Below are 7,632 nucleotides of genomic sequence, written 5' to 3' on the forward strand. Positions count from 1 at the left end.
ACACCCTGACTTAGGCCTGTATGGATAAAGAAGTAACCGTTTTTGTTTCTCTTTTGGACAACCGTACAATTAATGTTCAATAATTGCAGAAATAGTGAAATGTGTAATCAGACTGGTTGTCCACGTATAGGCCTACATGGTTTTAATTATTGTGCCTTCACTTTCACACATTTTCTCAACTTTTTACAACTACAGACATCCACTGTGTCACGAAAGCGGCCATTTATTACATCTTTTTTTCTCAAATTTGCCCCCCCCCCCCGACTGCTCTAGATCCGCCACTGCGTACATGTAACTATTAAAACAGAGATTCCAAGAAAAATACACTATTCGCTAAATCAGTGATCTACTGATCGTGATCATGGTGATCGGTCCAGATGGTGCTCCTTGGTCTGTCAAATGCACAGGCTGCCAATCTGGTGCTCTTCTTTACATCCCGGGCTTTACATCTTCTCTATACTGGAACACTACAGTAGTGTTCATTACTGTGCTCCCTACTGCCAAAGAAAACAAAATCATCCACTTTGTCTTTCATTGAGTGTGATGTCCCGTGGGTCATCTTTTTTCTTTCTTTTTTATAAAATGCTAGAGTGAACAATTATTATAGCCCATGAGGACTGACACAAGTCAAGAACTTATATAGGCACCTAGGCACTATAACAGACAACCACATGGGCCAATCAGTGGTTCACAGCAGCTTATGAACAACAAACGACAAGAGTAGGGCCTAAAGGGGCACAGTAACTTCCCGGAGTAAAGTTAGCATCAGACACATAAAATGAGATGCTTATGTACTCTGCTCTTGAAGGATGGTGTGCCGTTGTCAGTTACGTCTCCGACTACTCCATCTGGTAGGCTATTCCAAACGTGAACTACAGTGTGGATGAAGGTCCTGCCAGTAGATATGGACGGTTCTTGAAACTGGTACTGTGAGAGCATGGCAAGGCATGGACAAGCTGGAGCGGGTAGCTCTTTTGACTACAAATGGCTTTGGTAGCAGTGCCTTCAGATCTGGTGGGCACAAGCCATGCGTTTTGTAGAGGGCTGTTGCTGCAGCGACTTGACGTCTGGAGAGATGTGATGTTCAGCTCTGTAATCGCTTCCTCATCGCTCACACCTATGATTCGAAGGGCCTTCCTCTGGATAGAGTCTAATAATCCTAGAGTGGTGGCGCTGGCACTCATCCAAGACAGTGAGACGTGTAAACGGTTAGCTAACGGTCGCTCTACCTCTCACATCAGGCAAGTTTGTTTGCAACTCTCCTCAGAGAGCCCAGCGTCTGTCCTACTCTGGATAAGACGTTGGAGATTTGCTTTATCCAGGTCAGCTTGCTGTCAACTGTGACTCTCAGGATCTCCAGCTCCTCCTTCTCAGCCCGTTTGGTAGTACCAAACAGAAGATCTAGTTTGGTTGGATTCCTCTTCCTGGATATTGTCATTGCCTTACATTTTAATGGCTCGAAGGTCACCTTCCATTTGTCTTCCCAGATCCTCTGTTTGGGCTAGCAGTAACAGCTTCAGGGTTGCCTCTAGATGTAATCTCGCAAAACAAGGTGGAATCATCTGCTTAGAGGTATCTAGTTTTCACACTCATCATCCAGGTCATCAATGAAGACAGAGAATAAAAGTTGGCCCAATATTGACCCCTGGGGGACTGATGCATTGATGGAGGAAGTACTTGATGACCGGCCAGCTAAGACATCTTTGATGGAACGATCTGTCAGGTAGCTCCTAATCCAAGTGAGCAGCTTGCCGGATACTCCTTTTGCCATGAGGTTCGAGCAAAGGCCATTATGCCAGACCTTGTCAAATGTTCCTTTGATGTCCAGGGCAATCAGGCGCACTTCGTTGCCTCTGTCCAGGGAGTTGGGCCACCCTTGAGTCAGAATGGTGAGGATGTCAGCTGTGTTGTGGTGTGGCCTAAATCCAAACTATCTATCTGAAATCAGTTGGTTTCCAAGGAGGTACTTCTGAGGGTGGTTCTGTATAACAGCCTCCATGACCTTGCTGATGATGCAGAGCAGAGAGATGGGCGGTACATAGATGGATAAGACTTCGAATTTGTCTTCTGAATAGGGATGAAAGATGCAGTCTTTCATTGGCTTGGAAAAACTCCCTTGGAGAAGCAAAGCTCAAACAGCAGGCTGAGTGGTCTTGCCAGTTCTGCGCTGCACTCCTTCAGGGCTCTTGCAGGGATTCCGTCAGGACCAGTAGCTTTATCTGGCAAGTTTGGATCCAGATTCCTGAGAAATTTCCTAACATCTTTGACCTTGAAGGCTATCTTTTCCATTGAGCACCTTGCTGAATGCTGAACTTCAGGAGTAGATTCTGCTGCGCTGGCAAGCTGACATTTAGCAGCAAAGGTTTGGCAGAATTTTTCAGCTTTGTTTTTTGATATTTAGACTTGGCAGTCATATCAACTCTGGTGGACTTACCAGCTAAGGTGTTAACAGTGTTCCGCCATTTCTTGCTGCTGAGACTGCCATCTGAGAGTTCTTTCCTCAACTTGCTGATATAGCTCTTTCTATACCTTCTCTGCACGATTATACTCTAGCTTTGGTAAACTTATCTTTGTATGGTGTTATTCTTTTTTCAGCTTCCTGAATAATCGGCGCTTCTTGATTGCTGCAATGGTCATCAAACCATACCGTGTCTCCAGTCTTCTTGATAACAAGCTGTGCTGGAATGAAAATCTCCATAGCATCACTGATGATAGTGGTGAAGTTGCTGCAAGCTTCTTCTGGGTCATCAGATTGGAGCGCAAGAGACCAGTCTGCAGATGCGAGGAAACCTCTCATTCCCCATGCAATAGTCGTCCTTGTCGTACTGCCACACTTTGCGCTTGTATATAGGGTTTATCTCTGTATAGCGGTACGTTCAGTTTAAAATGAACTGGACCGTGGTCTGAACAACCTAGTCTTGCATGTACTGTACAGGTGGCATCAAGATCAGTGATGACCAAGTCAAGAATCTGGTCTTCCCGGGTAGGTTCTTTGACAAATTGTGTTAGACCAAGAGCTTTACACGTGTGCGACGTCCAGCAGCATCTGTTGTACGGCTGCCAAGCCATTCTTCGTGGTGGACATTGAAGTCGCCAAGAAGAACTATACTGATTGTGCATTGAATTCAGAGAGCTTTGACAAGGTGGTGGAGCTGATGATATCACTGTTAGCACTAGGTGGTCTATAGACAGCAGCAAAGAATATTTTCTGTGACTTCATTGTCACTGAGAACCACATCAGCTCCAAGTCCTCTGGATCAAGAGCATTGTCATGATAATATGGCGATACCCTCCAGGCAATAGATGGCGATCCCTCCCCTGTTGGATGTATTTCTGTCTCTACGACAGCTGAGGGAGTATCCTGGTATATTTATGCAGTCAGCACCATCATTCACCATCCAAGAAGGTTTCCACGATGACAATATAATGGATGGCTTTAAATGGATGTTCTCAAACATTTCCATATGCATCTCTCCAGATGGCATACCTGAATACAAGTAGGCCTATCAGGTTTCGAAAAGCTTCCTGAAAGTCAATAAAATTCCAGTAGATTGGTACTCGGGTTTGACAGATTCCCCTTGCCTTTTCTATAATTTGTCGCACAACACTAAACACAGCATTCGTAGGTAATGGTGTACTGGAACTTTGTAATTTGCACGACTCACGTGGTCGTCCATATAGCGTCATTGATACGGTTTAGGACCTCCAGTAGACTCCGTATCTTTCCTGTTCTCGATCAGCTGCGGCGGAACGAGTTTGAAAGTGAATGAAATATATTATCTCTCAATTTCTCCTAATTCTCAGCAAAGACTTGGTGGGGAGGCTGATGGCAAACATATTTCTTTAGCGTTTATTGCAATGCGAAGAAAATTTGAGCATTTCAGTAAAGTGTTCTGAAATTATTTATCAAATAATTTGCTCAAAAAACTTGAAAAATGTCTCATTTCCCATTGGAAACGTTCAACTTTTTAGTTCCCAAAACTATTAGCAAAGAAATCCAATGTATTTGCAATATTTTCTTGATTTTCTTGATAATCATATTTGTAGCCTACTTTGAAGAGATATGAAATTCTATGATAACAAGTGCCAGTATTTCTTAGACCAACCCAGATGTTGCATGTTGCTGATCATCTTTAATGTTATATTAATTAATAGATCTGTGTACACTAAGTGCTATCATTTTTTTCAAACAAAAGCACTGAAAACCAAAACTTGCCCATGTTAAAATTGATCTTAGAGGGTCTCAATGCGCGCGTTTTTGGGTTTTGAAGAGGAAAACTTTTTTGGCCCCCCCCCTTTCCTACCACCTAAAACTTTTTGGTCCCCCCTCTTTTAAGGTCCAAAACTTTTTGGCCCCCTCCTTTTACCAGCCCCCCACCAAAGTATTTCTGAACACTCCCTAAAAGGATTTATAATCATGTTATTTGAAAGTAGATCAAAGTTTTTGGGAAGAAAACATTTTTCATTTTGCTATACGGTGAGTGAAGATAGGTAGAAAAGTCCGAAATTTTAATAAAATTTCCTGTGTTAAAAAGACCTTTTGAAAAGTGGTGTGAGCAGATGCACCAAAGTTTTCTGATTTAAGACAGGGGCATTGGTCATTGCTACAAGCCTGTTCAAAGGGAGTCTATCCCGAGGCACATGATGCATATCCCTTATGGAAGTGCCCCCCCACCCCCGGACTAAATGTAATGCAGTCAACTGCTGAAATATAAATTGATGACACCAGATCCCATGCCCCACCCAGTCCAGATCCAGAACCCGGAGGGGGTTCTCCCTGGTTGAAGGTATACGGGGATGTGCCACGGTTTTGGGGTACCGTAAAATGGGGGTAACTTCGGTCAGCGGGGTAACTTTGGTCGGTCAAATTTTTTTTTTTAAATGGTCATATTTTCGTACAGCAATATTGTTTTTAGTCATATTTGGTGTCAATTTGTTAAGAAATATATTTGGAAGAAATAATAGTCGCTCATGTCCAATTTCCTCGAAATTTACGGGCTTTTTGACCAAAAATGAGCATTTTGTTACATTTTTTTCAGAAAAAATAAAAATCGATATTTCTGAGCATGGATGTGTGCTTGATTAATTTTGCAAGGGGTCAAACAACAACTTGTGAAGATCAATTTTTTATTTTATTTTTCTTCATGGAATGTAGGCCTATTTATACTCTGACCAAAGTTGCCCCAAATGCGGGGTAACTTTGGTCAGGCTATTTTTAACCCCTAGGGCACCCTTACAAAATTAGCAACAAATCTTTTCCAACTTCAAGGTGTAGAAGGGAACCCTAATGTCATAAACAAGTACCGTCGGATCCGTAGCGGTCGCTGCGGGACAAGGAATTCAATTTTGCAGTGTTGTAGACTGGCCCCCAGTCTCGGTTTGGTTCCATCTCTGGATAATGTAACAATAAATAATTACATAATGCCCTATGAAAAAAATATGAAAAGTCCTGTAACCCCCCCTTATTTTCTTCAATGCCAAAAACCCATTCCTCTTCATCCACAAATCGACGCCACTAATTACACCCACCACAGTCAACCATGCAGCAATATAGAAATATAGGCAGGGGTGGTGCAATAATTATATGTACCCCAGGGGGGTGAATTCTCAAAATGGTCTGCCAAAAATAGCTTGCCCCCCACTTTGGCTGTGCCAAACGACCTTTTCCCCCCTTTTTGACGTGCCAAGAACCTTTGCCCCCCCCTTTTGACGTGCCAAAAATCTTTGCCCCCCCCTTACACATGCAAAATTTTGGGGAACCCGAATTTAAAACCTTAAATTGTCTTAACATATAATGCGAGCGCAGCGAGCAGGAAATTTTGCATATTTGAACGTGTTCGTAAGGTTTTCCTACGCCTTTTTAGGGCGTAATATAGAAACGGTGCCCAAAATATCTATGCCAAAAATTGCTTGCCCCCCCTTTCGAACTGCCAAAAATCGCTTGACCCCCCCTTTCGACCTGCCATAAAATGCTTGCCCCCCCTTTTGGCCTGCCAAAAATCTTTGCCCCCCTATAATTCACCCCGGGGTACACATAATTATTGCACCACCCCTAAGGGGCGCACCATTAGATTTCAGGGGGGCATGGGAGTTTTTGAAAAAAAAAAAACTTTGCCCACTAGTGAGAAAAAAAAAAAAACTTTGCCCACTAGTGAGAGAAAAAAAAAAAATTTTACCTCACTGATGAGTAAAAAAAATAAATTTCCCCCACCCAACTTTGTATACCAATGCACACCAATGTACATTAAAATTGAAAAAAAATGACTTCGCCGCCGAAGGCGGCGAAAAAAAAAAATTTGGTGCTCTTGGAGGCGAAAAAAAAAAAATTCCGCCGCCTTTGGCGGCGAAAAAAAAAATTCTGCCTGACCCAAACTCCCATGCCCCCCCTGAGAATCTAATGGTGCGTCCCTAAGTGAACACGAAAGTCCATTGAGCGCTGATTCCGAGACTGGTCCAATCTGTTTACCCCTTCCAAATATTCGTTCAACGAAGCACGTTGTTTCCGATGTCACTTACGAAAGCCCCGCCCCAGTTTCAATTCAAATATGGTAGCACAAAGCTATGCCGCGGGATGTGACGCAAGATCGGATGGGACACTTGTCAACAACTGAGAGGTATTGAGCTCAAGTGGCACGCGTCTGATAGACCCATGGTACGCGCAATAATAAAAGGCAACCACTCGACTCGGACTTAGGCCTATTGTCCATATTGCGTATATTATCGCGTGCGGTTTGCAAATGTTTGCACATTATTTAGCTAGGAAGCCTTTTCAAATATCCCCGCGCTGCCAAGCTGCGTTGATTGGTCGGATACAATATCGTTGTTTTAGTCGCTTACACAAACGTTAATGTAGTGAAAACATGGATGTGGTATATAGAAAGATTGCGTGACTCCAAATCCGTAAAAGTGAACTCCCAGCATTTTGTGGGAACTTGAAGGCAAATTGCTTACAGACTGGGAGGGTCCATGTATTGGGTTGATTTTTAATGCTATGTAATCTACATTACCAGTCGTTCTCCATGGACCCGAGGGAGGGTCTATATAACATGTATTGGGTTGATTTTTAATGCTATGTAATCTACATTACCAGTCGTTCTCCATGGACCCGAGGGAGGGTCTAGCAGTGTTGGTGTCTTTGAAGCAGGTTCAAGTTTGACCCCTATTTTGACCTGTAACCCCTCTGTGAGCTTAACCTTTGAGGGCGCTCATCTTAAAATAATGCCAGAAAGGGTATTTCCATCCACACCAAAAAAAAATCAAAATTTGAAAAATTGTGTTCGGAAACCAATTTTGGACACTTTTGATGTCCAAACGATTTTCGGGAAAAAAGCGTCCTGACATCAAAAGTGTTCGGAAACCGATTTCGGACACTTTTGATTTCCAACAATTTTCGGGGAAAAGCGTCTTGACATCGAAAGTGTTCGGACACCGATTCCGGACACTTTTGATGTCCAAACGATGTTCGGGAAAAAAGCGGCTTGACATCAAAAGTGTTCAGAAACCGATTTCGGACACTTTTGATGTCCAAACGATTTTCGGGAAAAAAGCGTCTTGACATCAAAAGTGTTCGGAAACCGATTTCAGACACTTTTGATGTCCAAACGATTTTCGGGAAAAAAGCGTCTTGACATC

This window comes from Amphiura filiformis, chromosome 1 (assembly GCF_039555335.1).
Source record: "Amphiura filiformis chromosome 1, Afil_fr2py, whole genome shotgun sequence".
Taxonomy (NCBI): domain Eukaryota; kingdom Metazoa; phylum Echinodermata; class Ophiuroidea; order Amphilepidida; family Amphiuridae; genus Amphiura; species Amphiura filiformis.